This window comes from Schistocerca americana, chromosome 8 (genome assembly GCF_021461395.2).
Source record: "Schistocerca americana isolate TAMUIC-IGC-003095 chromosome 8, iqSchAmer2.1, whole genome shotgun sequence".
Taxonomy (NCBI): Eukaryota; Metazoa; Arthropoda; class Insecta; order Orthoptera; family Acrididae; genus Schistocerca; species Schistocerca americana.
Window position 1 is genome coordinate 95,154,237 of NC_060126.1, and position 23,263 is coordinate 95,177,499.

Below are 23,263 nucleotides of genomic sequence, written 5' to 3' on the forward strand. Positions count from 1 at the left end.
AGCATATGAAACAAGAATAGCACGAAGCATTGGTAGTCAGGTGCCAAAGTCGCAGTATGGCATCAGGTGGCGATCGTATGTTTCTGTGGCCACCACTGGTTTGCAGCAAAGTGAATACCGCTAACTGAAAGCACTCTGTTGTAGCCCCAGTGGCGCAATTGGTTAGCGCACGGTACTTATAAGGCAGTAGCCGTGAGCAATGCCGGGGTTGTGAGTTCGAGCCTCACCTGGGGCATACTTTTATTTCTTAGCAGCTGTCTCTGACAGCAACAGGAGGCTAGGTTTGAGATGTATCAGCTATTTGAGTAACATAATTGTGCATTCGAGACGCTAGCTGCGTCTTCCTCGGTAGTATAGTGGTTAGTATCCCCGCCTGTCACGCGGGAGACCGGGGTTCGATTCCCCGCCGGGGAGGCACATCCGATTTGTAATTGCTGCTCTATCACTCGCCGAACTTAGTGTAGGTCGTTTGCGGCTACTAGCACCATATCTCTCGCACACAGGCACCTGTCTACAGCGCATCCTCGGTAGTATAGTGGTTAGTATCCCCGCCTGTCACGCGGGAGACCGGGGTTCGATTCCCCGCCGGGGAGATGCGATTTTTATCTCACAACCCTGTTCGAGTGTTGCGCGTATGTGGGTCGTAAGAGCATTAACTTTGCGATCGTGGAGTGTAGTTGGCGCAAAATCTTAAAAAATGCTACAACTTAGGAAGTGGTTCTCGCATTCTTCACATTTCAGAATTGCGGGGTATGCTGTTAACGCTGTATCAAAGCACCCCAGCCGACGCTGTGGGCGTAATAATCGAGCTCGGCACAGTCCGCAAAAGAAATAATTTTAGCAGAGCGTGGTTTCGATCCACGGACATCTGGGTTATGGGCCCAGCACGCTTCCACTGCGCCACTCTGCTGCCTGGGGTTGCGCCGGCTCTTCGCCACGTGACGTGGGACACTTGGAAAGTGTTGTCTGCGTCGCTTTCACACGCCTGTATTTAATTGCGTATCATCTCCTACAGCTCTCAGCTTGACTTGTCTCGACTTTGCTCGACTGACGCTACGCTGACGCTTGCAGGCAGCGATATTTACCACGATCGACTCGACATGCAGCTGCGAGATGCACAGGAGCAACAAAGCACTCCACGGTGCGGCGACATACGAAATCCACTGCCCAGCTACGCGTCGGCAACTAACAAAACGCCGACCCTGCCAGGATTCGAACCTGGAATCTTCTGATCCGTAGTCAGACGCGTTATCCGTTGCGCCACAGGGCCAGTGGCAGCATTTCTTTCTACGAGACAAGTGCAATTCGCTAAGAAACGTGTTCTCCATGGCTGAGCAAGCTCCCAAGGAAGGTACCTTTCGTGCAGCTGCGTGGCCGCAGTGCGCCTGCAGAGCTTAGAGCTTGCCACGCATCTGCTCTCGCTGTTCGACAGGTAGCAGAAGGCAAGGCGCGCGTTTTCCCACGTTTTCTCGACGACGAGAGCCGGTTGATGTGCATGTAAGCGTAGCATATGAAACAAGAATAGCACGAAGCATTGGTAGTCAGGTGCCAAAGTCGCAGTATGGCATCAGGTGGCGATCGTATGTTTCTGTGGCCACCACTGGTTTGCAGCAAAGTGAATACCGCTAACTGAAAGCACTCTGTTGTAGCCCCAGTGGCGCAATTGGTTAGCGCACGGTACTTATAAGGCAGTAGCCGTGAGCAATGCCGGGGTTGTGAGTTCGAGCCTCACCTGGGGCATACTTTTATTTCTTAGCAGCTGTCTCTGACAGCAACAGGAGGCTAGGTTTGAGATGTATCAGCTATTTGAGTAACATAATTGTGCATTCGAGACGCTAGCTGCGTCTTCCTCGGTAGTATAGTGGTTAGTATCCCCGCCTGTCACGCGGGAGACCGGGGTTCGATTCCCCGCCGGGGAGGCACATCCGATTTGTAATTGCTGCTCTATCACTCGCCGAACTTAGTGTAGGTCGTTTGCGGCTACTAGCACCATATCTCTCGCACACAGGCACCTGTCTACAGCGCATCCTCGGTAGTATAGTGGTTAGTATCCCCGCCTGTCACGCGGGAGACCGGGGTTCGATTCCCCGCCGGGGAGATGCGATTTTTATCTCACAACCCTGTTCGAGTGTTGCGCGTATGTGGGTCGTAAGAGCATTAACTTTGCGATCGTGGAGTGTAGTTGGCGCAAAATCTTAAAAAATGCTACAACTTAGGAAGTGGTTCTCGCATTCTTCACATTTCAGAATTGCGGGGTATGCTGTTAACGCTGTATCAAAGCACCCCAGCCGACGCTGTGGGCGTAATAATCGAGCTCGGCACAGTCCGCAAAAGAAATAATTTTAGCAGAGCGTGGTTTCGATCCACGGACCTCTGGGTTATGGGCCCAGCACGCTTCCACTGCGCCACTCTGCTGCCTGGGGTTGCGCCGGCTCTTCGCCACGTGACGTGGGACACTTGGAAAGTGTTGTCTGCGTCGCTTTCACACGCCTGTATTTAATTGCGTATCATCTCCTACAGCTCTCAGCTTGACTTGTCTCGACTTTGCTCGACTGTCGCTACGCTGACGCTTGCAGGCAGCGATATTTACCACGATCGACTCGACATGCAGCTGCGAGATGCACAGGAGCAACAAAGCACTCCACGGTGCGGCGACATACGAAATCCACTGCCCAGCTACGCGTCGGCAACTAACAAAACGCCGACCCTGCCAGGATTCGAACCTGGAATCTTCTGATCCGTAGTCAGACGCGTTATCCGTTGCGCCACAGGGCCAGTGGCAGCATTTCTTTCTACGAGACAAGTGCAATTCGCTAAGAAACGTGTTCTCCATGGCTGAGCAAGCTCCCAAGGAAGGTACCTTTCGTGCAGCTGCGTGGCCGCAGTGCGCCTGCAGAGCTTAGAGCTTGCCACGCATCTGCTCTCGCTGTTCGACAGGTAGCAGAAGGCAAGGCGCGCGTTTTCCCACGTTTTCTCGACGACGAGAGCCGGTTGATGTGCATGTAAGCGTAGCATATGAAACAAGAATAGCACGAAGCATTGGTAGTCAGGTGCCAAAGTCGCAGTATGGCATCAGGTGGCGATCGTATGTTTCTGTGGCCACCACTGGTTTGCAGCAAAGTGAATACCGCTAACTGAAAGCACTCTGTTGTAGCCCCAGTGGCGCAATTGGTTAGCGCACGGTACTTATAAGGCAGTAGCCGTGAGCAATGCCGGGGTTGTGAGTTCGAGCCTCACCTGGGGCATACTTTTATTTCTTAGCAGCTGTCTCTGACAGCAACAGGAGGCTAGGTTTGAGATGTATCAGCTATTTGAGTAACATAATTGTGCATTCGAGACGCTAGCTGCGTCTTCCTCGGTAGTATAGTGGTTAGTATCCCCGCCTGTCACGCGGGAGACCGGGGTTCGATTCCCCGCCGGGGAGGCACATCCGATTTGTAATTGCTGCTCTATCACTCGCCGAACTTAGTGTAGGTCGTTTGCGGCTACTAGCACCATATCTCTCGCACACAGGCACCTGTCTACAGCGCATCCTCGGTAGTATAGTGGTTAGTATCCCCGCCTGTCACGCGGGAGACCGGGGTTCGATTCCCCGCCGGGGAGATGCGATTTTTATCTCACAACCCTGTTCGAGTGTTGCGCGTATGTGGGTCGTAAGAGCATTAACTTTGCGATCGTGGAGTGTAGTTGGCGCAAAATCTTAAAAAATGCTACAACTTAGGAAGTGGTTCTCGCATTCTTCACATTTCAGAATTGCGGGGTATGCTGTTAACGCTGTATCAAAGCACCCCAGCCGACGCTGTGGGCGTAATAATCGAGCTCGGCACAGTCCGCAAAAGAAATAATTTTAGCAGAGCGTGGTTTCGATCCACGGACCTCTGGGTTATGGGCCCAGCACGCTTCCACTGCGCCACTCTGCTGCCTGGGGTTGCGCCGGCTCTTCGCCACGTGACGTGGGACACTTGGAAAGTGTTGTCTGCGTCGCTTTCACACGCCTGTATTTAATTGCGTATCATCTCCTACAGCTCTCAGCTTGACTTGTCTCGACTTTGCTCGACTGTCGCTACGCTGACGCTTGCAGGCAGCGATATTTACCACGATCGACTCGACATGCAGCTGCGAGATGCACAGGAGCAACAAAGCACTCCACGGTGCGGCGACATACGAAATCCACTGCCCAGCTACGCGTCGGCAACTAACAAAACGCCGACCCTGCCAGGATTCGAACCTGGAATCTTCTGATCCGTAGTCAGACGCGTTATCCGTTGCGCCACAGGGCCAGTGGCAGCATTTCTTTCTACGAGACAAGTGCAATTCGCTAAGAAACGTGTTCTCCATGGCTGAGCAAGCTCCCAAGGAAGGTACCTTTCGTGCAGCTGCGTGGCCGCAGTGCGCCTGCAGAGCTTAGAGCTTGCCACGCATCTGCTCTCGCTGTTCGACAGGTAGCAGAAGGCAAGGCGCGCGTTTTCCCACGTTTTCTCGACGACGAGAGCCGGTTGATGTGCATGTAAGCGTAGCATATGAAACAAGAATAGCACGAAGCATTGGTAGTCAGGTGCCAAAGTCGCAGTATGGCATCAGGTGGCGATCGTATGTTTCTGTGGCCACCACTGGTTTGCAGCAAAGTGAATACCGCTAACTGAAAGCACTCTGTTGTAGCCCCAGTGGCGCAATTGGTTAGCGCACGGTACTTATAAGGCAGTAGCCGTGAGCAATGCCGGGGTTGTGAGTTCGAGCCTCACCTGGGGCATACTTTTATTTCTTAGCAGCTGTCTCTGACAGCAACAGGAGGCTAGGTTTGAGATGTATCAGCTATTTGAGTAACATAATTGTGCATTCGAGACGCTAGCTGCGTCTTCCTCGGTAGTATAGTGGTTAGTATCCCCGCCTGTCACGCGGGAGACCGGGGTTCGATTCCCCGCCGGGGAGGCACATCCGATTTGTAATTGCTGCTCTATCACTCGCCGAACTTAGTGTAGGTCGTTTGCGGCTACTAGCACCATATCTCTCGCACACAGGCACCTGTCTACAGCGCATCCTCGGTAGTATAGTGGTTAGTATCCCCGCCTGTCACGCGGGAGACCGGGGTTCGATTCCCCGCCGGGGAGATGCGATTTTTATCTCACAACCCTGTTCGAGTGTTGCGCGTATGTGGGTCGTAAGAGCATTAACTTTGCGATCGTGGAGTGTAGTTGGCGCAAAATCTTAAAAAATGCTACAACTTAGGAAGTGGTTCTCGCATTCTTCACATTTCAGAATTGCGGGGTATGCTGTTAACGCTGTATCAAAGCACCCCAGCCGACGCTGTGGGCGTAATAATCGAGCTCGGCACAGTCCGCAAAAGAAATAATTTTAGCAGAGCGTGGTTTCGATCCACGGACCTCTGGGTTATGGGCCCAGCACGCTTCCACTGCGCCACTCTGCTGCCTGGGGTTGCGCCGGCTCTTCGCCACGTGACGTGGGACACTTGGAAAGTGTTGTCTGCGTCGCTTTCACACGCCTGTATTTAATTGCGTATCATCTCCTACAGCTCTCAGCTTGACTTGTCTCGACTTTGCTCGACTGACGCTACGCTGACGCTTGCAGGCAGCGATATTTACCACGATCGACTCGACATGCAGCTGCGAGATGCACAGGAGCAACAAAGCACTCCACGGTGCGGCGACATACGAAATCCACTGCCCAGCTACGCGTCGGCAACTAACAAAACGCCGACCCTGCCAGGATTCGAACCTGGAATCTTCTGATCCGTAGTCAGACGCGTTATCCGTTGCGCCACAGGGCCAGTGGCAGCATTTCTTTCTACGAGACAAGTGCAATTCGCTAAGAAACGTGTTCTCCATGGCTGAGCAAGCTCCCAAGGAAGGTACCTTTCGTGCAGCTGCGTGGCCGCAGTGCGCCTGCAGAGCTTAGAGCTTGCCACGCATCTGCTCTCGCTGTTCGACAGGTAGCAGAAGGCAAGGCGCGCGTTTTCCCACGTTTTCTCGACGACGAGAGCCGGTTGATGTGCATGTAAGCGTAGCATATGAAACAAGAATAGCACGAAGCATTGGTAGTCAGGTGCCAAAGTCGCAGTATGGCATCAGGTGGCGATCGTATGTTTCTGTGGCCACCACTGGTTTGCAGCAAAGTGAATACCGCTAACTGAAAGCACTCTGTTGTAGCCCCAGTGGCGCAATTGGTTAGCGCACGGTACTTATAAGGCAGTAGCCGTGAGCAATGCCGGGGTTGTGAGTTCGAGCCTCACCTGGGGCATACTTTTATTTCTTAGCAGCTGTCTCTGACAGCAACAGGAGGCTAGGTTTGAGATGTATCAGCTATTTGAGTAACATAATTGTGCATTCGAGACGCTAGCTGCGTCTTCCTCGGTAGTATAGTGGTTAGTATCCCCGCCTGTCACGCGGGAGACCGGGGTTCGATTCCCCGCCGGGGAGGCACATCCGATTTGTAATTGCTGCTCTATCACTCGCCGAACTTAGTGTAGGTCGTTTGCGGCTACTAGCACCATATCTCTCGCACACAGGCACCTGTCTACAGCGCATCCTCGGTAGTATAGTGGTTAGTATCCCCGCCTGTCACGCGGGAGACCGGGGTTCGATTCCCCGCCGGGGAGATGCGATTTTTATCTCACAACCCTGTTCGAGTGTTGCGCGTATGTGGGTCGTAAGAGCATTAACTTTGCGATCGTGGAGTGTAGTTGGCGCAAAATCTTAAAAAATGCTACAACTTAGGAAGTGGTTCTCGCATTCTTCACATTTCAGAATTGCGGGGTATGCTGTTAACGCTGTATCAAAGCACCCCAGCCGACGCTGTGGGCGTAATAATCGAGCTCGGCACAGTCCGCAAAAGAAATAATTTTAGCAGAGCGTGGTTTCGATCCACGGACCTCTGGGTTATGGGCCCAGCACGCTTCCACTGCGCCACTCTGCTGCCTGGGGTTGCGCCGGCTCTTCGCCACGTGACGTGGGACACTTGGAAAGTGTTGTCTGCGTCGCTTTCACACGCCTGTATTTAATTGCGTATCATCTCCTACAGCTCTCAGCTTGACTTGTCTCGACTTTGCTCGACTGACGCTACGCTGACGCTTGCAGGCAGCGATATTTACCACGATCGACTCGACATGCAGCTGCGAGATGCACAGGAGCAACAAAGCACTCCACGGTGCGGCGACATACGAAATCCACTGCCCAGCTACGCGTCGGCAACTAACAAAACGCCGACCCTGCCAGGATTCGAACCTGGAATCTTCTGATCCGTAGTCAGACGCGTTATCCGTTGCGCCACAGGGCCAGTGGCAGCATTTCTTTCTACGAGACAAGTGCAATTCGCTAAGAAACGTGTTCTCCATGGCTGAGCAAGCTCCCAAGGAAGGTACCTTTCGTGCAGCTGCGTGGCCGCAGTGCGCCTGCAGAGCTTAGAGCTTGCCACGCATCTGCTCTCGCTGTTCGACAGGTAGCAGAAGGCAAGGCGCGCGTTTTCCCACGTTTTCTCGACGACGAGAGCCGGTTGATGTGCATGTAAGCGTAGCATATGAAACAAGAATAGCACGAAGCATTGGTAGTCAGGTGCCAAAGTCGCAGTATGGCATCAGGTGGCGATCGTATGTTTCTGTGGCCACCACTGGTTTGCAGCAAAGTGAATACCGCTAACTCAAAGCACTCTGTTGTAGCCCCAGTGGCGCAATTGGTTAGCGCACGGTACTTATAAGGCAGTAGCCGTGAGCAGTGCCGGGGTTGTGAGTTCGAGCCTCACCTGGGGCATACTTTTATTTCTTAGCAGCTGTCTCTGACAGCAACAGGAGGCTAGGTTTGAGATGTATCAGCTATTTGAGTAACATAATTGTGCATTCGAGACGCTAGCTGCGTCTTCCTCGGTAGTATAGTGGTTAGTATCCCCGCCTGTCACGCGGGAGACCGGGGTTCGATTCCCCGCCGGGGAGGCACATCCGATTTGTAATTGCTGCTCTATCACTCGCCGAACTTAGTGTAGGTCGTTTGCGGCTACTAGCACCATATCTCTCGCACACAGGCACCTGTCTACAGCGCATGCGCATCCTCGGTAGTATAGTGGTTAGTATCCCCGCCTGTCACGCGGGAGACCGGGGTTCGATTCCCCGCCGGGGAGATGCGATTTTTATCTCACAACCCTGTTCGAGTGTTGCGCGTATGTGGGTCGTAAGAGCATTAACTTTGCGATCGTGGAGTGTAGTTGGCGCAAAATCTTAAAAAATGCTACAACTTAGGAAGTGGTTCTCGCATTCTTCACATTTCAGAATTGCGGGGTATGCTGTTAACGCTGTATCAAAGCACCCCAGCCGACGCTGTGGGCGTAATAATCGAGCTCGGCACAGTCCGCAAAAGAAATAATTTTAGCAGAGCGTGGTTTCGATCCACGGACCTCTGGGTTATGGGCCCAGCACGCTTCCACTGCGCCACTCTGCTGCCTGGGGTTGCGCCGGCTCTTCGCCACGTGACGTGGGACACTTGGAAAGTGTTGTCTGCGTCGCTTTCACACGCCTGTATTTAATTGCGTATCATCTCCTACAGCTCTCAGCTTGACTTGTCTCGACTTTGCTCGACTGACGCTACGCTGACGCTTGCAGGCAGCGATATTTACCACGATCGACTCGACATGCAGCTGCGAGATGCACAGGAGCAACAAAGCACTCCACGGTGCGGCGACATACGAAATCCACTGCCCAGCTACGCGTCGGCAACTAACAAAACGCCGACCCTGCCAGGATTCGAACCTGGAATCTTCTGATCCGTAGTCAGACGCGTTATCCGTTGCGCCACAGGGCCAGTGGCAGCATTTCTTTCTACGAGACAAGTGCAATTCGCTAAGAAACGTGTTCTCCATGGCTGAGCAAGCTCCCAAGGAAGGTACCTTTCGTGCAGCTGCGTGGCCGCAGTGCGCCTGCAGAGCTTAGAGCTTGCCACGCATCTGCTCTCGCTGTTCGACAGGTAGCAGAAGGCAAGGCGCGCGTTTTCCCACGTTTTCTCGACGACGAGAGCCGGTTGATGTGCATGTAAGCGTAGCATATGAAACAAGAATAGCACGAAGCATTGGTAGTCAGGTGCCAAAGTCGCAGTATGGCATCAGGTGGCGATCGTATGTTTCTGTGGCCACCACTGGTTTGCAGCAAAGTGAATACCGCTAACTGAAAGCACTCTGTTGTAGCCCCAGTGGCGCAATTGGTTAGCGCACGGTACTTATAAGGCAGTAGCCGTGAGCAGTGCCGGGGTTGTGAGTTCGAGCCTCACCTGGGGCATACTTTTATTTCTTAGCAGCTGTCTCTGACAGCAACAGGAGGCTAGGTTTGAGATGTATCAGCTATTTGAGTAACATAATTGTGCATTCGAGACGCTAGCTGCGTCTTCCTCGGTAGTATAGTGGTTAGTATCCCCGCCTGTCACGCGGGAGACCGGGGTTCGATTCCCCGCCGGGGAGGCACATCCGATTTGTAATTGCTGCTCTATCACTCGCCGAACTTAGTGTAGGTCGTTTGCGGCTACTAGCACCATATCTCTCGCACACAGGCACCTGTCTACAGCGCATGCGCATCCTCGGTAGTATAGTGGTTAGTATCCCCGCCTGTCACGCGGGAGACCGGGGTTCGATTCCCCGCCGGGGAGATGCGATTTTTATCTCACAACCCTGTTCGAGTGTTGCGCGTATGTGGGTCGTAAGAGCATTAACTTTGCGATCGTGGAGTGTAGTTGGCGCAAAATCTTAAAAAATGCTACAACTTAGGAAGTGGTTCTCGCATTCTTCACATTTCAGAATTGCGGGGTATGCTGTTAACGCTGTATCAAAGCACCCCAGCCGACGCTGTGGGCGTAATAATCGAGCTCGGCACAGTCCGCAAAAGAAATAATTTTAGCAGAGCGTGGTTTCGATCCACGGACCTCTGGGTTATGGGCCCAGCACGCTTCCACTGCGCCACTCTGCTGCCTGGGGTTGCGCCGGCTCTTCGCCACGTGACGTGGGACACTTGGAAAGTGTTGTCTGCGTCGCTTTCACACGCCTGTATTTAATTGCGTATCATCTCCTACAGCTCTCAGCTTGACTTGTCTCGACTTTGCTCGACTGACGCTACGCTGACGCTTGCAGGCAGCGATATTTACCACGATCGACTCGACATGCAGCTGCGAGATGCACAGGAGCAACAAAGCACTCCACGGTGCGGCGACATACGAAATCCACTGCCCAGCTACGCGTCGGCAACTAACAAAACGCCGACCCTGCCAGGATTCGAACCTGGAATCTTCTGATCCGTAGTCAGACGCGTTATCCGTTGCGCCACAGGGCCAGTGGCAGCATTTCTTTCTACGAGACAAGTGCAATTCGCTAAGAAACGTGTTCTCCATGGCTGAGCAAGCTCCCAAGGAAGGTACCTTTCGTGCAGCTGCGTGGCCGCAGTGCGCCTGCAGAGCTTAGAGCTTGCCACGCATCTGCTCTCGCTGTTCGACAGGTAGCAGAAGGCAAGGCGCGCGTTTTCCCACGTTTTCTCGACGACGAGAGCCGGTTGATGTGCATGTAAGCGTAGCATATGAAACAAGAATAGCACGAAGCATTGGTAGTCAGGTGCCAAAGTCGCAGTATGGCATCAGGTGGCGATCGTATGTTTCTGTGGCCACCACTGGTTTGCAGCAAAGTGAATACCGCTAACTGAAAGCACTCTGTTGTAGCCCCAGTGGCGCAATTGGTTAGCGCACGGTACTTATAAGGCAGTAGCCGTGAGCAATGCCGGGGTTGTGAGTTCGAGCCTCACCTGGGGCATACTTTTATTTCTTAGCAGCTGTCTCTGACAGCAACAGGAGGCTAGGTTTGAGATGTATCAGCTATTTGAGTAACATAATTGTGCATTCGAGACGCTAGCTGCGTCTTCCTCGGTAGTATAGTGGTTAGTATCCCCGCCTGTCACGCGGGAGACCGGGGTTCGATTCCCCGCCGGGGAGGCACATCCGATTTGTAATTGCTGCTCTATCACTCGCCGAACTTAGTGTAGGTCGTTTGCGGCTACTAGCACCATATCTCTCGCACACAGGCACCTGTCTACAGCGCATCCTCGGTAGTATAGTGGTTAGTATCCCCGCCTGTCACGCGGGAGACCGGGGTTCGATTCCCCGCCGGGGAGATGCGATTTTTATCTCACAACCCTGTTCGAGTGTTGCGCGTATGTGGGTCGTAAGAGCATTAACTTTGCGATCGTGGAGTGTAGTTGGCGCAAAATCTTAAAAAATGCTACAACTTAGGAAGTGGTTCTCGCATTCTTCACATTTCAGAATTGCGGGGTATGCTGTTAACGCTGTATCAAAGCACCCCAGCCGACGCTGTGGGCGTAATAATCGAGCTCGGCACAGTCCGCAAAAGAAATAATTTTAGCAGAGCGTGGTTTCGATCCACGGACCTCTGGGTTATGGGCCCAGCACGCTTCCACTGCGCCACTCTGCTGCCTGGGGTTGCGCCGGCTCTTCGCCACGTGACGTGGGACACTTGGAAAGTGTTGTCTGCGTCGCTTTCACACGCCTGTATTTAATTGCGTATCATCTCCTACAGCTCTCAGCTTGACTTGTCTCGACTTTGCTCGACTGACGCTACGCTGACGCTTGCAGGCAGCGATATTTACCACGATCGACTCGACATGCAGCTGCGAGATGCACAGGAGCAACAAAGCACTCCACGGTGCGGCGACATACGAAATCCACTGCCCAGCTACGCGTCGGCAACTAACAAAACGCCGACCCTGCCAGGATTCGAACCTGGAATCTTCTGATCCGTAGTCAGACGCGTTATCCGTTGCGCCACAGGGCCAGTGGCAGCATTTCTTTCTACGAGACAAGTGCAGTTCGCTAAGAAACGTGTTCTCCATGGCTGAGCAAGCTCCCAAGGAAGGTACCTTTCGTGCAGCTGCGTGGCCGCAGTGCGCCTGCAGAGCTTAGAGCTTGCCACGCATCTGCTCTCGCTGTTCGACAGGTAGCAGAAGGCAAGGCGCGCGTTTTCCCACGTTTTCTCGACGACGAGAGCCGGTTGATGTGCATGTAAGCGTAGCATATGAAACAAGAATAGCACGAAGCATTGGTAGTCAGGTGCCAAAGTCGCAGTATGGCATCAGGTGGCGATCGTATGTTTCTGTGGCCACCACTGGTTTGCAGCAAAGTGAATACCGCTAACTGAAAGCACTCTGTTGTAGCCCCAGTGGCGCAATTGGTTAGCGCACGGTACTTATAAGGCAGTAGCCGTGAGCAATGCCGGGGTTGTGAGTTCGAGCCTCACCTGGGGCATACTTTTATTTCTTAGCAGCTGTCTCTGACAGCAACAGGAGGCTAGGTTTGAGATGTATCAGCTATTTGAGTAACATAATTGTGCATTCGAGACGCTAGCTGCGTCTTCCTCGGTAGTATAGTGGTTAGTATCCCCGCCTGTCACGCGGGAGACCGGGGTTCGATTCCCCGCCGGGGAGGCACATCCGATTTGTAATTGCTGCTCTATCACTCGCCGAACTTAGTGTAGGTCGTTTGCGGCTACTAGCACCATATCTCTCGCACACAGGCACCTGTCTACAGCGCATCCTCGGTAGTATAGTGGTTAGTATCCCCGCCTGTCACGCGGGAGACCGGGGTTCGATTCCCCGCCGGGGAGATGCGATTTTTATCTCACAACCCTGTTCGAGTGTTGCGCGTATGTGGGTCGTAAGAGCATTAACTTTGCGATCGTGGAGTGTAGTTGGCGCAAAATCTTAAAAAATGCTACAACTTAGGAAGTGGTTCTCGCATTCTTCACATTTCAGAATTGCGGGGTATGCTGTTAACGCTGTATCAAAGCACCCCAGCCGACGCTGTGGGCGTAATAATCGAGCTCGGCACAGTCCGCAAAAGAAATAATTTTAGCAGAGCGTGGTTTCGATCCACGGACCTCTGGGTTATGGGCCCAGCACGCTTCCACTGCGCCACTCTGCTGCCTGGGGTTGCGCCGGCTCTTCGCCACGTGACGTGGGACACTTGGAAAGTGTTGTCTGCGTCGCTTTCACACGCCTGTATTTAATTGCGTATCATCTCCTACAGCTCTCAGCTTGACTTGTCTCGACTTTGCTCGACTGACGCTACGCTGACGCTTGCAGGCAGCGATATTTACCACGATCGACTCGACATGCAGCTGCGAGATGCACAGGAGCAACAAAGCACTCCACGGTGCGGCGACATACGAAATCCACTGCCCAGCTACGCGTCGGCAACTAACAAAACGCCGACCCTGCCAGGATTCGAACCTGGAATCTTCTGATCCGTAGTCAGACGCGTTATCCGTTGCGCCACAGGGCCAGTGGCAGCATTTCTTTCTACGAGACAAGTGCAATTCGCTAAGAAACGTGTTCTCCATGGCTGAGCAAGCTCCCAAGGAAGGTACCTTTCGTGCAGCTGCGTGGCCGCAGTGCGCCTGCAGAGCTTAGAGCTTGCCACGCATCTGCTCTCGCTGTTCGACAGGTAGCAGAAGGCAAGGCGCGCGTTTTCCCACGTTTTCTCGACGACGAGAGCCGGTTGATGTGCATGTAAGCGTAGCATATGAAACAAGAATAGCACGAAGCATTGGTAGTCAGGTGCCAAAGTCGCAGTATGGCATCAGGTGGCGATCGTATGTTTCTGTGGCCACCACTGGTTTGCAGCAAAGTGAATACCGCTAACTGAAAGCACTCTGTTGTAGCCCCAGTGGCGCAATTGGTTAGCGCACGGTACTTATAAGGCAGTAGCCGTGAGCAATGCCGGGGTTGTGAGTTCGAGCCTCACCTGGGGCATACTTTTATTTCTTAGCAGCTGTCTCTGACAGCAACAGGAGGCTAGGTTTGAGATGTATCAGCTATTTGAGTAACATAATTGTGCATTCGAGACGCTAGCTGCGTCTTCCTCGGTAGTATAGTGGTTAGTATCCCCGCCTGTCACGCGGGAGACCGGGGTTCGATTCCCCGCCGGGGAGGCACATCCGATTTGTAATTGCTGCTCTATCACTCGCCGAACTTAGTGTAGGTCGTTTGCGGCTACTAGCACCATATCTCTCGCACACAGGCACCTGTCTACAGCGCATCCTCGGTAGTATAGTGGTTAGTATCCCCGCCTGTCACGCGGGAGACCGGGGTTCGATTCCCCGCCGGGGAGATGCGATTTTTATCTCACAACCCTGTTCGAGTGTTGCGCGTATGTGGGTCGTAAGAGCATTAACTTTGCGATCGTGGAGTGTAGTTGGCGCAAAATCTTAAAAAATGCTACAACTTAGGAAGTGGTTCTCGCATTCTTCACATTTCAGAATTGCGGGGTATGCTGTTAACGCTGTATCAAAGCACCCCAGCCGACGCTGTGGGCGTAATAATCGAGCTCGGCACAGTCCGCAAAAGAAATAATTTTAGCAGAGCGTGGTTTCGATCCACGGACCTCTGGGTTATGGGCCCAGCACGCTTCCACTGCGCCACTCTGCTGCCTGGGGTTGCGCCGGCTCTTCGCCACGTGACGTGGGACACTTGGAAAGTGTTGTCTGCGTCGCTTTCACACGCCTGTATTTAATTGCGTATCATCTCCTACAGCTCTCAGCTTGACTTGTCTCGACTTTGCTCGACTGACGCTACGCTGACGCTTGCAGGCAGCGATATTTACCACGATCGACTCGACATGCAGCTGCGAGATGCACAGGAGCAACAAAGCACTCCACGGTGCGGCGACATACGAAATCCACTGCCCAGCTACGCGTCGGCAACTAACAAAACGCCGACCCTGCCAGGATTCGAACCTGGAATCTTCTGATCCGTAGTCAGACGCGTTATCCGTTGCGCCACAGGGCCAGTGGCAGCATTTCTTTCTACGAGACAAGTGCAATTCGCTAAGAAACGTGTTCTCCATGGCTGAGCAAGCTCCCAAGGAAGGTACCTTTCGTGCAGCTGCGTGGCCGCAGTGCGCCTGCAGAGCTTAGAGCTTGCCACGCATCTGCTCTCGCTGTTCGACAGGTAGCAGAAGGCAAGGCGCGCGTTTTCCCACGTTTTCTCGACGACGAGAGCCGGTTGATGTGCATGTAAGCGTAGCATATGAAACAAGAATAGCACGAAGCATTGGTAGTCAGGTGCCAAAGTCGCAGTATGGCATCAGGTGGCGATCGTATGTTTCTGTGGCCACCACTGGTTTGCAGCAAAGTGAATACCGCTAACTGAAAGCACTCTGTTGTAGCCCCAGTGGCGCAATTGGTTAGCGCACGGTACTTATAAGGCAGTAGCCGTGAGCAATGCCGGGGTTGTGAGTTCGAGCCTCACCTGGGGCATACTTTTATTTCTTAGCAGCTGTCTCTGACAGCAACAGGAGGCTAGGTTTGAGATGTATCAGCTATTTGAGTAACATAATTGTGCATTCGAGACGCTAGCTGCGTCTTCCTCGGTAGTATAGTGGTTAGTATCCCCGCCTGTCACGCGGGAGACCGGGGTTCGATTCCCCGCCGGGGAGGCACATCCGATTTGTAATTGCTGCTCTATCACTCGCCGAACTTAGTGTAGGTCGTTTGCGGCTACTAGCACCATATCTCTCGCACACAGGCACCTGTCTACAGCGCATCCTCGGTAGTATAGTGGTTAGTATCCCCGCCTGTCACGCGGGAGACCGGGGTTCGATTCCCCGCCGGGGAGATGCGATTTTTATCTCACAACCCTGTTCGAGTGTTGCGCGTATGTGGGTCGTAAGAGCATTAACTTTGCGATCGTGGAGTGTAGTTGGCGCAAAATCTTAAAAAATGCTACAACTTAGGAAGTGGTTCTCGCATTCTTCACATTTCAGAATTGCGGGGTATGCTGTTAACGCTGTATCAAAGCACCCCAGCCGACGCTGTGGGCGTAATAATCGAGCTCGGCACAGTCCGCAAAAGAAATAATTTTAGCAGAGCGTGGTTTCGATCCACGGACCTCTGGGTTATGGGCCCAGCACGCTTCCACTGCGCCACTCTGCTGCCTGGGGTTGCGCCGGCTCTTCGCCACGTGACGTGGGACACTTGGAAAGTGTTGTCTGCGTCGCTTTCACACGCCTGTATTTAATTGCGTATCATCTCCTACAGCTCTCAGCTTGACTTGTCTCGACTTTGCTCGACTGACGCTACGCTGACGCTTGCAGGCAGCGATATTTACCACGATCGACTCGACATGCAGCTGCGAGATGCACAGGAGCAACAAAGCACTCCACGGTGCGGCGACATACGAAATCCACTGCCCAGCTACGCGTCGGCAACTAACAAAACGCCGACCCTGCCAGGATTCGAACCTGGAATCTTCTGATCCGTAGTCAGACGCGTTATCCGTTGCGCCACAGGGCCAGTGGCAGCATTTCTTTCTACGAGACAAGTGCAGTTCGCTAAGAAACGTGTTCTCCATGGCTGAGCAAGCTCCCAAGGAAGGTACCTTTCGTGCAGCTGCGTGGCCGCAGTGCGCCTGCAGAGCTTAGAGCTTGCCACGCATCTGCTCTCGCTGTTCGACAGGTAGCAGAAGGCAAGGCGCGCGTTTTCCCACGTTTTCTCGACGACGAGAGCCGGTTGATGTGCATGTAAGCGTAGCATATGAAACAAGAATAGCACGAAGCATTGGTAGTCAGGTGCCAAAGTCGCAGTATGGCATCAGGTGGCGATCGTATGTTTCTGTGGCCACCACTGGTTTGCAGCAAAGTGAATACCGCTAACTGAAAGCACTCTGTTGTAGCCCCAGTGGCGCAATTGGTTAGCGCACGGTACTTATAAGGCAGTAGCCGTGAGCAATGCCGGGGTTGTGAGTTCGAGCCTCACCTGGGGCATACTTTTATTTCTTAGCAGCTGTCTCTGACAGCAACAGGAGGCTAGGTTTGAGATGTATCAGCTATTTGAGTAACATAATTGTGCATTCGAGACGCTAGCTGCGTCTTCCTCGGTAGTATAGTGGTTAGTATCCCCGCCTGTCACGCGGGAGACCGGGGTTCGATTCCCCGCCGGGGAGGCACATCCGATTTGTAATTGCTGCTCTATCACTCGCCGAACTTAGTGTAGGTCGTTTGCGGCTACTAGCACCATATCTCTCGCACACAGGCACCTGTCTACAGCGCATCCTCGGTAGTATAGTGGTTAGTATCCCCGCCTGTCACGCGGGAGACCGGGGTTCGATTCCCCGCCGGGGAGATGCGATTTTTATCTCACAACCCTGTTCGAGTGTTGCGCGTATGTGGGTCGTAAGAGCATTAACTTTGCGATCGTGGAGTGTAGTTGGCGCAAAATCTTAAAAAATGCTACAACTTAGGAAGTGGTTCTCGCATTCTTCACATTTCAGAATTGCGGGGTATGCTGTTAACGCTGTATCAAAGCACCCCAGCCGACGCTGTGGGCGTAATAATCGAGCTCGGCACAGTCCGCAAAAGAAATAATTTTAGCAGAGCGTGGTTTCGATCCACGGACCTCTGGGTTATGGGCCCAGCACGCTTCCACTGCGCCACTCTGCTGCCTGGGGTTGCGCCGGCTCTTCGCCACGTGACGTGGGACACTTGGAAAGTGTTGTCTGCGTCGCTTTCACACGCCTGTATTTAATTGCGTATCATCTCCTACAGCTCTCAGCTTGACTTGTCTCGACTTTGCTCGACTGACGCTACGCTGACGCTTGCAGGCAGCGATATTTACCACGATCGACTCGACATGCAGCTGCGAGATGCACAGGAGCAACAAAGCACTCCACGGTGCGGCGACATACGAAATCCACTGCCCAGCTACGCGTCGGCAACTAACAAAACGCCGACCCTGCCAGGATTCGAACCTGGAATCTTCTGATCCGTAGTCAGACGCGTTATCCGTTGCGCCACAGGGCCAGTGGCAGCATTTCTTTCTACGAGACAAGTGCAATTCGCTAAGAAACGTGTTCTCCATGGCTGAGCAAGCTCCCAAGGAAGGTACCTTTCGTGCAGCTGCGTGGCCGCAGTGCGCCTGCAGAGCTTAGAGCTTGCCACGCATCTGCTCTCGCTGTTCGACAGGTAGCAGAAGGCAAGGCGCGCGTTTTCCCACGTTTTCTCGACGACGAGAGCCGGTTGATGTGCATGTAAGCGTAGCATATGAAACAAGAATAGCACGAAGCATTGGTAGTCAGGTGCCAAAGTCGCAGTATGGCATCAGGTGGCGATCGTATGTTTCTGTGGCCACCACTGGTTTGCAGCAAAGTGAATACCGCTAACTGAAAGCACTCTGTTGTAGCCCCAGTGGCGCAATTGGTTAGCGCACGGTACTTATAAGGCAGTAGCCGTGAGCAATGCCGGGGTTGTGAGTTCGAGCCTCACCTGGGGCATACTTTTATTTCTTAGCAGCTGTCTCTGACAGCAACAGGAGGCTAGGTTTGAGATGTATCAGCTATTTGAGTAACATAATTGTGCATTCGAGACGCTAGCTGCGTCTTCCTCGGTAGTATAGTGGTTAGTATCCCCGCCTGTCACGCGGGAGACCGGGGTTCGATTCCCCGCCGGGGAGGCACATCCGATTTGTAATTGCTGCTCTATCACTCGCCGAACTTAGTGTAGGTCGTTTGCGGCTACTAGCACCATATCTCTCGCACACAGGCACCTGTCTACAGCGCATCCTCGGTAGTATAGTGGTTAGTATCCCCGCCTGTCACGCGGGAGACCGGGGTTCGATTCCCCGCCGGGGAGATGCGATTTTTATCTCACAACCCTGTTCGAGTGTTGCGCGTATGTGGGTCGTAAGAGCATTAACTTTGCGATCGTGGAGTGTAGTTGGCGCAAAATCTTAAAAAATGCTACAACTTAGGAAGTGGTTCTCGCATTCTTCACATTTCAGAATTGCGGGGTATGCTGTTAACGCTGTATCAAAGCACCCCAGCCGACGCTGTGGGCGTAATAATCGAGCTCGGCACAGTCCGCAAAAGAAATAATTTTAGCAGAGCGTGGTTTCGATCCACGGACCTCTGGGTTATGGGCCCAGCACGCTTCCACTGCGCCACTCTGCTGCCTGGGGTTGCGCCGGCTCTTCGCCACGTGACGTGGGACACTTGGAAAGTGTTGTCTGCGTCGCTTTCACACGCCTGTATTTAATTGCGTATCATCTCCTACAGCTCTCAGCTTGACTTGTCTCGACTTTGCTCGACTGACGCTACGCTGACGCTTGCAGGCAGCGATATTTACCACGATCGACTCGACATGCAGCTGCGAGATGCACAGGAGCAACAAAGCACTCCACGGTGCGGCGACATACGAAATCCACTGCCCAGCTACGCGTCGGCAACTAACAAAACGCCGACCCTGCCAGGATTCGAACCTGGAATCTTCTGATCCGTAGTCAGACGCGTTATCCGTTGCGCCACAGGGCCAGTGGCAGCATTTCTTTCTACGAGACAAGTGCAGTTCGCTAAGAAACGTGTTCTCCATGGCTGAGCAAGCTCCCAAGGAAGGTACCTTTCGTGCAGCTGCGTGGCCGCAGTGCGCCTGCAGAGCTTAGAGCTTGCCACGCATCTGCTCTCGCTGTTCGACAGGTAGCAGAAGGCAAGGCGCGCGTTTTCCCACGTTTTCTCGACGACGAGAGCCGGTTGATGTGCATGTAAGCGTAGCATATGAAACAAGAATAGCACGAAGCATTGGTAGTCAGGTGCCAAAGTCGCAGTATGGCATCAGGTGGCGATCGTATGTTTCTGTGGCCACCACTGGTTTGCAGCAAAGTGAATACCGCTAACTGAAAGCACTCTGTTGTAGCCCCAGTGGCGCAATTGGTTAGCGCACGGTACTTATAAGGCAGTAGCCGTGAGCAATGCCGGGGTTGTGAGTTCGAGCCTCACCTGGGGCATACTTTTATTTCTTAGCAGCTGTCTCTGACAGCAACAGGAGGCTAGGTTTGAGATGTATCAGCTATTTGAGTAACATAATTGTGCATTCGAGACGCTAGCTGCGTCTTCCTCGGTAGTATAGTGGTTAGTATCCCCGCCTGTCACGCGGGAGACCGGGGTTCGATTCCCCGCCGGGGAGGCACATCCGATTTGTAATTGCTGCTCTATCACTCGCCGAACTTAGTGTAGGTCGTTTGCGGCTACTAGCACCATATCTCTCGCACACAGGCACCTGTCTACAGCGCATCCTCGGTAGTATAGTGGTTAGTATCCCCGCCTGTCACGCGGGAGACCGGGGTTCGATTCCCCGCCGGGGAGATGCGATTTTTATCTCACAACCCTGTTCGAGTGTTGCGCGTATGTGGGTCGTAAGAGCATTAACTTTGCGATCGTGGAGTGTAGTTGGCGCAAAATCTTAAAAAATGCTACAACTTAGGAAGTGGTTCTCGCATTCTTCACATTTCAGAATTGCGGGGTATGCTGTTAACGCTGTATCAAAGCACCCCAGCCGACGCTGTGGGCGTAATAATCGAGCTCGGCACAGTCCGCAAAAGAAATAATTTTAGCAGAGCGTGGTTTCGATCCACGGACCTCTGGGTTATGGGCCCAGCACGCTTCCACTGCGCCACTCTGCTGCCTGGGGTTGCGCCGGCTCTTCGCCACGTGACGTGGGACACTTGGAAAGTGTTGTCTGCGTCGCTTTCACACGCCTGTATTTAATTGCGTATCATCTCCTACAGCTCTCAGCTTGACTTGTCTCGACTTTGCTCGACTGACGCTACGCTGACGCTTGCAGGCAGCGATATTTACCACGATCGACTCGACATGCAGCTGCGAGATGCACAGGAGCAACAAAGCACTCCACGGTGCGGCGACATACGAAATCCACTGCCCAGCTACGCGTCGGCAACTAACAAAACGCCGACCCTGCCAGGATTCGAACCTGGAATCTTCTGATCCGTAGTCAGACGCGTTATCCGTTGCGCCACAGGGCCAGTGGCAGCATTTCTTTCTACGAGACAAGTGCAATTCGCTAAGAAACGTGTTCTCCATGGCTGAGCAAGCTCCCAAGGAAGGTACCTTTCGTGCAGCTGCGTGGCCGCAGTGCGCCTGCAGAGCTTAGAGCTTGCCACGCATCTGCTCTCGCTGTTCGACAGGTAGCAGAAGGCAAGGCGCGCGTTTTCCCACGTTTTCTCGACGACGAGAGCCGGTTGATGTGCATGTAAGCGTAGCATATGAAACAAGAATAGCACGAAGCATTGGTAGTCAGGTGCCAAAGTCGCAGTATGGCATCAGGTGGCGATCGTATGTTTCTGTGGCCACCACTGGTTTGCAGCAAAGTGAATACCGCTAACTGAAAGCACTCTGTTGTAGCCCCAGTGGCGCAATTGGTTAGCGCACGGTACTTATAAGGCAGTAGCCGTGAGCAATGCCGGGGTTGTGAGTTCGAGCCTCACCTGGGGCATACTTTTATTTCTTAGCAGCTGTCTCTGACAGCAACAGGAGGCTAGGTTTGAGATGTATCAGCTATTTGAGTAACATAATTGTGCATTCGAGACGCTAGCTGCGTCTTCCTCGGTAGTATAGTGGTTAGTATCCCCGCCTGTCACGCGGGAGACCGGGGTTCGATTCCCCGCCGGGGAGGCACATCCGATTTGTAATTGCTGCTCTATCACTCGCCGAACTTAGTGTAGGTCGTTTGCGGCTACTAGCACCATATCTCTCGCACACAGGCACCTGTCTACAGCGCATCCTCGGTAGTATAGTGGTTAGTATCCCCGCCTGTCACGCGGGAGACCGGGGTTCGATTCCCCGCCGGGGAGATGCGATTTTTATCTCACAACCCTGTTCGAGTGTTGCGCGTATGTGGGTCGTAAGAGCATTAACTTTGCGATCGTGGAGTGTAGTTGGCGCAAAATCTTAAAAAATGCTACAACTTAGGAAGTGGTTCTCGCATTCTTCACATTTCAGAATTGCGGGGTATGCTGTTAACGCTGTATCAAAGCACCCCAGCCGACGCTGTGGGCGTAATAATCGAGCTCGGCACAGTCCGCAAAAGAAATAATTTTAGCAGAGCGTGGTTTCGATCCACGGACCTCTGGGTTATGGGCCCAGCACGCTTCCACTGCGCCACTCCGCTGCCTGGGGTTGCGCCGGCTCTTCGCCACGTGACGTGGGACACTTGGAAAGTGTTGTCTGCGTCGCTTTCACACGCCTGTATTTAATTGCGTATCATCTCCTACAGCTCTCAGCTTGACTTGTCTCGACTTTGCTCGACTGACGCTACGCTGACGCTTGCAGGCAGCGATATTTACCACGATCGACTCGACATGCAGCTGCGAGATGCACAGGAGCAACAAAGCACTCCACGGTGCGGCGACATACGAAATCCACTGCCCAGCTACGCGTCGGCAACTAACAAAACGCCGACCCTGCCAGGATTCGAACCTGGAATCTTCTGATCCGTAGTCAGACGCGTTATCCGTTGCGCCACAGGGCCAGTGGCAGCATTTCTTTCTACGAGACAAGTGCAGTTCGCTAAGAAACGTGTTCTCCATGGCTGAGCAAGCTCCCAAGGAAGGTACCTTTCGTGCAGCTGCGTGGCCGCAGTGCGCCTGCAGAGCTTAGAGCTTGCCACGCATCTGCTCTCGCTGTTCGACAGGTAGCAGAAGGCAAGGCGCGCGTTTTCCCACGTTTTCTCGACGACGAGAGCCGGTTGATGTGCATGTAAGCGTAGCATATGAAACAAGAATAGCACGAAGCATTGGTAGTCAGGTGCCAAAGTCGCAGTATGGCATCAGGTGGCGATCGTATGTTTCTGTGGCCACCACTGGTTTGCAGCAAAGTGAATACCGCTAACTGAAAGCACTCTGTTGTAGCCCCAGTGGCGCAATTGGTTAGCGCACGGTACTTATAAGGCAGTAGCCGTGAGCAATGCCGGGGTTGTGAGTTCGAGCCTCACCTGGGGCATACTTTTATTTCTTAGCAGCTGTCTCTGACAGCAACAGGAGGCTAGGTTTGAGATGTATCAGCTATTTGAGTAACATAATTGTGCATTCGAGACGCTAGCTGCGTCTTCCTCGGTAGTATAGTGGTTAGTATCCCCGCCTGTCACGCGGGAGACCGGGGTTCGATTCCCCGCCGGGGAGGCACATCCGATTTGTAATTGCTGCTCTATCACTCGCCGAACTTAGTGTAGGTCGTTTGCGGCTACTAGCACCATATCTCTCGCACACAGGCACCTGTCTACAGCGCATCCTCGGTAGTATAGTGGTTAGTATCCCCGCCTGTCACGCGGGAGACCGGGGTTCGATTCCCCGCCGGGGAGATGCGATTTTTATCTCACAACCCTGTTCGAGTGTTGCGCGTATGTGGGTCGTAAGAGCATTAACTTTGCGATCGTGGAGTGTA

General features: G+C 53.2%; 76 non-coding genes across 76 annotated transcripts; 48 read left to right on the top strand and 28 right to left on the bottom strand.

Annotated features, from left to right (window-relative positions):
* The first annotated feature begins 143 nt into the window (after positions 1-143).
* Trnai-uau lies at positions 144-235 on the top strand. The gene is given in 2 exon segments: positions 144-181; positions 200-235. It is a non-coding gene; the product is annotated as a tRNA-Ile (tRNA).
* Positions 236-342: 107 nt separating this feature from the next.
* Positions 343-414, top strand: Trnad-guc. The gene has a single exon. It is a non-coding gene; the product is annotated as a tRNA-Asp (tRNA).
* A 107-nt stretch (positions 415-521) lies between these two features.
* On the top strand, positions 522-593 carry Trnad-guc. The gene has a single exon. It is a non-coding gene; the product is annotated as a tRNA-Asp (tRNA).
* Positions 594-1,197: 604 nt separating this feature from the next.
* Trnar-acg lies at positions 1,198-1,270 on the bottom strand. The gene has a single exon. It is a non-coding gene; the product is annotated as a tRNA-Arg (tRNA).
* A 378-nt stretch (positions 1,271-1,648) lies between these two features.
* Positions 1,649-1,740, top strand: Trnai-uau. Its single transcript is given in 2 exon segments — positions 1,649-1,686; positions 1,705-1,740. It is a non-coding gene; the product is annotated as a tRNA-Ile (tRNA).
* A 107-nt stretch (positions 1,741-1,847) lies between these two features.
* Trnad-guc lies at positions 1,848-1,919 on the top strand. Its single transcript has one exon. It is a non-coding gene; the product is annotated as a tRNA-Asp (tRNA).
* Positions 1,920-2,026: 107 nt separating this feature from the next.
* Positions 2,027-2,098, top strand: Trnad-guc. Its single transcript has one exon. It is a non-coding gene; the product is annotated as a tRNA-Asp (tRNA).
* Positions 2,099-2,343: 245 nt separating this feature from the next.
* Positions 2,344-2,415, bottom strand: Trnam-cau. The gene has a single exon. It is a non-coding gene; the product is annotated as a tRNA-Met (tRNA).
* A 287-nt stretch (positions 2,416-2,702) lies between these two features.
* Positions 2,703-2,775, bottom strand: Trnar-acg. The gene has a single exon. It is a non-coding gene; the product is annotated as a tRNA-Arg (tRNA).
* A 378-nt stretch (positions 2,776-3,153) lies between these two features.
* On the top strand, positions 3,154-3,245 carry Trnai-uau. The gene is given in 2 exon segments: positions 3,154-3,191; positions 3,210-3,245. It is a non-coding gene; the product is annotated as a tRNA-Ile (tRNA).
* Positions 3,246-3,352: 107 nt separating this feature from the next.
* Trnad-guc lies at positions 3,353-3,424 on the top strand. Its single transcript has one exon. It is a non-coding gene; the product is annotated as a tRNA-Asp (tRNA).
* A 107-nt stretch (positions 3,425-3,531) lies between these two features.
* Positions 3,532-3,603, top strand: Trnad-guc. The gene has a single exon. It is a non-coding gene; the product is annotated as a tRNA-Asp (tRNA).
* A 245-nt stretch (positions 3,604-3,848) lies between these two features.
* Trnam-cau lies at positions 3,849-3,920 on the bottom strand. Its single transcript has one exon. It is a non-coding gene; the product is annotated as a tRNA-Met (tRNA).
* A 287-nt stretch (positions 3,921-4,207) lies between these two features.
* Trnar-acg lies at positions 4,208-4,280 on the bottom strand. The gene has a single exon. It is a non-coding gene; the product is annotated as a tRNA-Arg (tRNA).
* A 378-nt stretch (positions 4,281-4,658) lies between these two features.
* Positions 4,659-4,750, top strand: Trnai-uau. Its single transcript is given in 2 exon segments — positions 4,659-4,696; positions 4,715-4,750. It is a non-coding gene; the product is annotated as a tRNA-Ile (tRNA).
* Positions 4,751-4,857: 107 nt separating this feature from the next.
* Trnad-guc lies at positions 4,858-4,929 on the top strand. Its single transcript has one exon. It is a non-coding gene; the product is annotated as a tRNA-Asp (tRNA).
* Positions 4,930-5,036: 107 nt separating this feature from the next.
* Trnad-guc lies at positions 5,037-5,108 on the top strand. The gene has a single exon. It is a non-coding gene; the product is annotated as a tRNA-Asp (tRNA).
* A 245-nt stretch (positions 5,109-5,353) lies between these two features.
* Positions 5,354-5,425, bottom strand: Trnam-cau. Its single transcript has one exon. It is a non-coding gene; the product is annotated as a tRNA-Met (tRNA).
* Positions 5,426-5,712: 287 nt separating this feature from the next.
* Positions 5,713-5,785, bottom strand: Trnar-acg. The gene has a single exon. It is a non-coding gene; the product is annotated as a tRNA-Arg (tRNA).
* A 378-nt stretch (positions 5,786-6,163) lies between these two features.
* Positions 6,164-6,255, top strand: Trnai-uau. The gene is given in 2 exon segments: positions 6,164-6,201; positions 6,220-6,255. It is a non-coding gene; the product is annotated as a tRNA-Ile (tRNA).
* A 107-nt stretch (positions 6,256-6,362) lies between these two features.
* On the top strand, positions 6,363-6,434 carry Trnad-guc. The gene has a single exon. It is a non-coding gene; the product is annotated as a tRNA-Asp (tRNA).
* Positions 6,435-6,541: 107 nt separating this feature from the next.
* Positions 6,542-6,613, top strand: Trnad-guc. The gene has a single exon. It is a non-coding gene; the product is annotated as a tRNA-Asp (tRNA).
* A 245-nt stretch (positions 6,614-6,858) lies between these two features.
* Positions 6,859-6,930, bottom strand: Trnam-cau. The gene has a single exon. It is a non-coding gene; the product is annotated as a tRNA-Met (tRNA).
* Positions 6,931-7,217: 287 nt separating this feature from the next.
* Positions 7,218-7,290, bottom strand: Trnar-acg. The gene has a single exon. It is a non-coding gene; the product is annotated as a tRNA-Arg (tRNA).
* A 378-nt stretch (positions 7,291-7,668) lies between these two features.
* On the top strand, positions 7,669-7,760 carry Trnai-uau. The gene is given in 2 exon segments: positions 7,669-7,706; positions 7,725-7,760. It is a non-coding gene; the product is annotated as a tRNA-Ile (tRNA).
* A 107-nt stretch (positions 7,761-7,867) lies between these two features.
* Trnad-guc lies at positions 7,868-7,939 on the top strand. The gene has a single exon. It is a non-coding gene; the product is annotated as a tRNA-Asp (tRNA).
* Positions 7,940-8,052: 113 nt separating this feature from the next.
* Positions 8,053-8,124, top strand: Trnad-guc. The gene has a single exon. It is a non-coding gene; the product is annotated as a tRNA-Asp (tRNA).
* A 245-nt stretch (positions 8,125-8,369) lies between these two features.
* On the bottom strand, positions 8,370-8,441 carry Trnam-cau. The gene has a single exon. It is a non-coding gene; the product is annotated as a tRNA-Met (tRNA).
* A 287-nt stretch (positions 8,442-8,728) lies between these two features.
* Trnar-acg lies at positions 8,729-8,801 on the bottom strand. Its single transcript has one exon. It is a non-coding gene; the product is annotated as a tRNA-Arg (tRNA).
* A 378-nt stretch (positions 8,802-9,179) lies between these two features.
* On the top strand, positions 9,180-9,271 carry Trnai-uau. Its single transcript is given in 2 exon segments — positions 9,180-9,217; positions 9,236-9,271. It is a non-coding gene; the product is annotated as a tRNA-Ile (tRNA).
* Positions 9,272-9,378: 107 nt separating this feature from the next.
* Trnad-guc lies at positions 9,379-9,450 on the top strand. Its single transcript has one exon. It is a non-coding gene; the product is annotated as a tRNA-Asp (tRNA).
* Positions 9,451-9,563: 113 nt separating this feature from the next.
* Positions 9,564-9,635, top strand: Trnad-guc. The gene has a single exon. It is a non-coding gene; the product is annotated as a tRNA-Asp (tRNA).
* Positions 9,636-9,880: 245 nt separating this feature from the next.
* Trnam-cau lies at positions 9,881-9,952 on the bottom strand. The gene has a single exon. It is a non-coding gene; the product is annotated as a tRNA-Met (tRNA).
* Positions 9,953-10,239: 287 nt separating this feature from the next.
* On the bottom strand, positions 10,240-10,312 carry Trnar-acg. Its single transcript has one exon. It is a non-coding gene; the product is annotated as a tRNA-Arg (tRNA).
* Positions 10,313-10,690: 378 nt separating this feature from the next.
* Trnai-uau lies at positions 10,691-10,782 on the top strand. The gene is given in 2 exon segments: positions 10,691-10,728; positions 10,747-10,782. It is a non-coding gene; the product is annotated as a tRNA-Ile (tRNA).
* Positions 10,783-10,889: 107 nt separating this feature from the next.
* Trnad-guc lies at positions 10,890-10,961 on the top strand. Its single transcript has one exon. It is a non-coding gene; the product is annotated as a tRNA-Asp (tRNA).
* A 107-nt stretch (positions 10,962-11,068) lies between these two features.
* Trnad-guc lies at positions 11,069-11,140 on the top strand. The gene has a single exon. It is a non-coding gene; the product is annotated as a tRNA-Asp (tRNA).
* A 245-nt stretch (positions 11,141-11,385) lies between these two features.
* Trnam-cau lies at positions 11,386-11,457 on the bottom strand. Its single transcript has one exon. It is a non-coding gene; the product is annotated as a tRNA-Met (tRNA).
* Positions 11,458-11,744: 287 nt separating this feature from the next.
* Trnar-acg lies at positions 11,745-11,817 on the bottom strand. Its single transcript has one exon. It is a non-coding gene; the product is annotated as a tRNA-Arg (tRNA).
* A 378-nt stretch (positions 11,818-12,195) lies between these two features.
* Positions 12,196-12,287, top strand: Trnai-uau. Its single transcript is given in 2 exon segments — positions 12,196-12,233; positions 12,252-12,287. It is a non-coding gene; the product is annotated as a tRNA-Ile (tRNA).
* A 107-nt stretch (positions 12,288-12,394) lies between these two features.
* On the top strand, positions 12,395-12,466 carry Trnad-guc. Its single transcript has one exon. It is a non-coding gene; the product is annotated as a tRNA-Asp (tRNA).
* Positions 12,467-12,573: 107 nt separating this feature from the next.
* Trnad-guc lies at positions 12,574-12,645 on the top strand. The gene has a single exon. It is a non-coding gene; the product is annotated as a tRNA-Asp (tRNA).
* A 245-nt stretch (positions 12,646-12,890) lies between these two features.
* Positions 12,891-12,962, bottom strand: Trnam-cau. Its single transcript has one exon. It is a non-coding gene; the product is annotated as a tRNA-Met (tRNA).
* A 287-nt stretch (positions 12,963-13,249) lies between these two features.
* Positions 13,250-13,322, bottom strand: Trnar-acg. The gene has a single exon. It is a non-coding gene; the product is annotated as a tRNA-Arg (tRNA).
* Positions 13,323-13,700: 378 nt separating this feature from the next.
* Positions 13,701-13,792, top strand: Trnai-uau. The gene is given in 2 exon segments: positions 13,701-13,738; positions 13,757-13,792. It is a non-coding gene; the product is annotated as a tRNA-Ile (tRNA).
* A 107-nt stretch (positions 13,793-13,899) lies between these two features.
* Positions 13,900-13,971, top strand: Trnad-guc. The gene has a single exon. It is a non-coding gene; the product is annotated as a tRNA-Asp (tRNA).
* A 107-nt stretch (positions 13,972-14,078) lies between these two features.
* Trnad-guc lies at positions 14,079-14,150 on the top strand. Its single transcript has one exon. It is a non-coding gene; the product is annotated as a tRNA-Asp (tRNA).
* A 245-nt stretch (positions 14,151-14,395) lies between these two features.
* Positions 14,396-14,467, bottom strand: Trnam-cau. The gene has a single exon. It is a non-coding gene; the product is annotated as a tRNA-Met (tRNA).
* Positions 14,468-14,754: 287 nt separating this feature from the next.
* Positions 14,755-14,827, bottom strand: Trnar-acg. The gene has a single exon. It is a non-coding gene; the product is annotated as a tRNA-Arg (tRNA).
* A 378-nt stretch (positions 14,828-15,205) lies between these two features.
* On the top strand, positions 15,206-15,297 carry Trnai-uau. Its single transcript is given in 2 exon segments — positions 15,206-15,243; positions 15,262-15,297. It is a non-coding gene; the product is annotated as a tRNA-Ile (tRNA).
* A 107-nt stretch (positions 15,298-15,404) lies between these two features.
* On the top strand, positions 15,405-15,476 carry Trnad-guc. The gene has a single exon. It is a non-coding gene; the product is annotated as a tRNA-Asp (tRNA).
* A 107-nt stretch (positions 15,477-15,583) lies between these two features.
* Trnad-guc lies at positions 15,584-15,655 on the top strand. The gene has a single exon. It is a non-coding gene; the product is annotated as a tRNA-Asp (tRNA).
* Positions 15,656-15,900: 245 nt separating this feature from the next.
* Trnam-cau lies at positions 15,901-15,972 on the bottom strand. Its single transcript has one exon. It is a non-coding gene; the product is annotated as a tRNA-Met (tRNA).
* A 287-nt stretch (positions 15,973-16,259) lies between these two features.
* Trnar-acg lies at positions 16,260-16,332 on the bottom strand. The gene has a single exon. It is a non-coding gene; the product is annotated as a tRNA-Arg (tRNA).
* Positions 16,333-16,710: 378 nt separating this feature from the next.
* On the top strand, positions 16,711-16,802 carry Trnai-uau. The gene is given in 2 exon segments: positions 16,711-16,748; positions 16,767-16,802. It is a non-coding gene; the product is annotated as a tRNA-Ile (tRNA).
* Positions 16,803-16,909: 107 nt separating this feature from the next.
* Positions 16,910-16,981, top strand: Trnad-guc. Its single transcript has one exon. It is a non-coding gene; the product is annotated as a tRNA-Asp (tRNA).
* A 107-nt stretch (positions 16,982-17,088) lies between these two features.
* Positions 17,089-17,160, top strand: Trnad-guc. The gene has a single exon. It is a non-coding gene; the product is annotated as a tRNA-Asp (tRNA).
* A 245-nt stretch (positions 17,161-17,405) lies between these two features.
* On the bottom strand, positions 17,406-17,477 carry Trnam-cau. The gene has a single exon. It is a non-coding gene; the product is annotated as a tRNA-Met (tRNA).
* A 287-nt stretch (positions 17,478-17,764) lies between these two features.
* On the bottom strand, positions 17,765-17,837 carry Trnar-acg. The gene has a single exon. It is a non-coding gene; the product is annotated as a tRNA-Arg (tRNA).
* A 378-nt stretch (positions 17,838-18,215) lies between these two features.
* Positions 18,216-18,307, top strand: Trnai-uau. Its single transcript is given in 2 exon segments — positions 18,216-18,253; positions 18,272-18,307. It is a non-coding gene; the product is annotated as a tRNA-Ile (tRNA).
* A 107-nt stretch (positions 18,308-18,414) lies between these two features.
* Positions 18,415-18,486, top strand: Trnad-guc. The gene has a single exon. It is a non-coding gene; the product is annotated as a tRNA-Asp (tRNA).
* A 107-nt stretch (positions 18,487-18,593) lies between these two features.
* Trnad-guc lies at positions 18,594-18,665 on the top strand. The gene has a single exon. It is a non-coding gene; the product is annotated as a tRNA-Asp (tRNA).
* A 245-nt stretch (positions 18,666-18,910) lies between these two features.
* Trnam-cau lies at positions 18,911-18,982 on the bottom strand. The gene has a single exon. It is a non-coding gene; the product is annotated as a tRNA-Met (tRNA).
* Positions 18,983-19,269: 287 nt separating this feature from the next.
* Positions 19,270-19,342, bottom strand: Trnar-acg. The gene has a single exon. It is a non-coding gene; the product is annotated as a tRNA-Arg (tRNA).
* Positions 19,343-19,720: 378 nt separating this feature from the next.
* Positions 19,721-19,812, top strand: Trnai-uau. Its single transcript is given in 2 exon segments — positions 19,721-19,758; positions 19,777-19,812. It is a non-coding gene; the product is annotated as a tRNA-Ile (tRNA).
* Positions 19,813-19,919: 107 nt separating this feature from the next.
* Trnad-guc lies at positions 19,920-19,991 on the top strand. The gene has a single exon. It is a non-coding gene; the product is annotated as a tRNA-Asp (tRNA).
* Positions 19,992-20,098: 107 nt separating this feature from the next.
* Positions 20,099-20,170, top strand: Trnad-guc. The gene has a single exon. It is a non-coding gene; the product is annotated as a tRNA-Asp (tRNA).
* Positions 20,171-20,415: 245 nt separating this feature from the next.
* Trnam-cau lies at positions 20,416-20,487 on the bottom strand. The gene has a single exon. It is a non-coding gene; the product is annotated as a tRNA-Met (tRNA).
* A 287-nt stretch (positions 20,488-20,774) lies between these two features.
* Positions 20,775-20,847, bottom strand: Trnar-acg. The gene has a single exon. It is a non-coding gene; the product is annotated as a tRNA-Arg (tRNA).
* A 378-nt stretch (positions 20,848-21,225) lies between these two features.
* On the top strand, positions 21,226-21,317 carry Trnai-uau. Its single transcript is given in 2 exon segments — positions 21,226-21,263; positions 21,282-21,317. It is a non-coding gene; the product is annotated as a tRNA-Ile (tRNA).
* A 107-nt stretch (positions 21,318-21,424) lies between these two features.
* Trnad-guc lies at positions 21,425-21,496 on the top strand. Its single transcript has one exon. It is a non-coding gene; the product is annotated as a tRNA-Asp (tRNA).
* Positions 21,497-21,603: 107 nt separating this feature from the next.
* Positions 21,604-21,675, top strand: Trnad-guc. Its single transcript has one exon. It is a non-coding gene; the product is annotated as a tRNA-Asp (tRNA).
* A 604-nt stretch (positions 21,676-22,279) lies between these two features.
* On the bottom strand, positions 22,280-22,352 carry Trnar-acg. The gene has a single exon. It is a non-coding gene; the product is annotated as a tRNA-Arg (tRNA).
* A 378-nt stretch (positions 22,353-22,730) lies between these two features.
* Positions 22,731-22,822, top strand: Trnai-uau. The gene is given in 2 exon segments: positions 22,731-22,768; positions 22,787-22,822. It is a non-coding gene; the product is annotated as a tRNA-Ile (tRNA).
* A 107-nt stretch (positions 22,823-22,929) lies between these two features.
* On the top strand, positions 22,930-23,001 carry Trnad-guc. Its single transcript has one exon. It is a non-coding gene; the product is annotated as a tRNA-Asp (tRNA).
* A 107-nt stretch (positions 23,002-23,108) lies between these two features.
* On the top strand, positions 23,109-23,180 carry Trnad-guc. Its single transcript has one exon. It is a non-coding gene; the product is annotated as a tRNA-Asp (tRNA).
* The last annotated feature ends 83 nt before the right edge of the window (positions 23,181-23,263 follow it).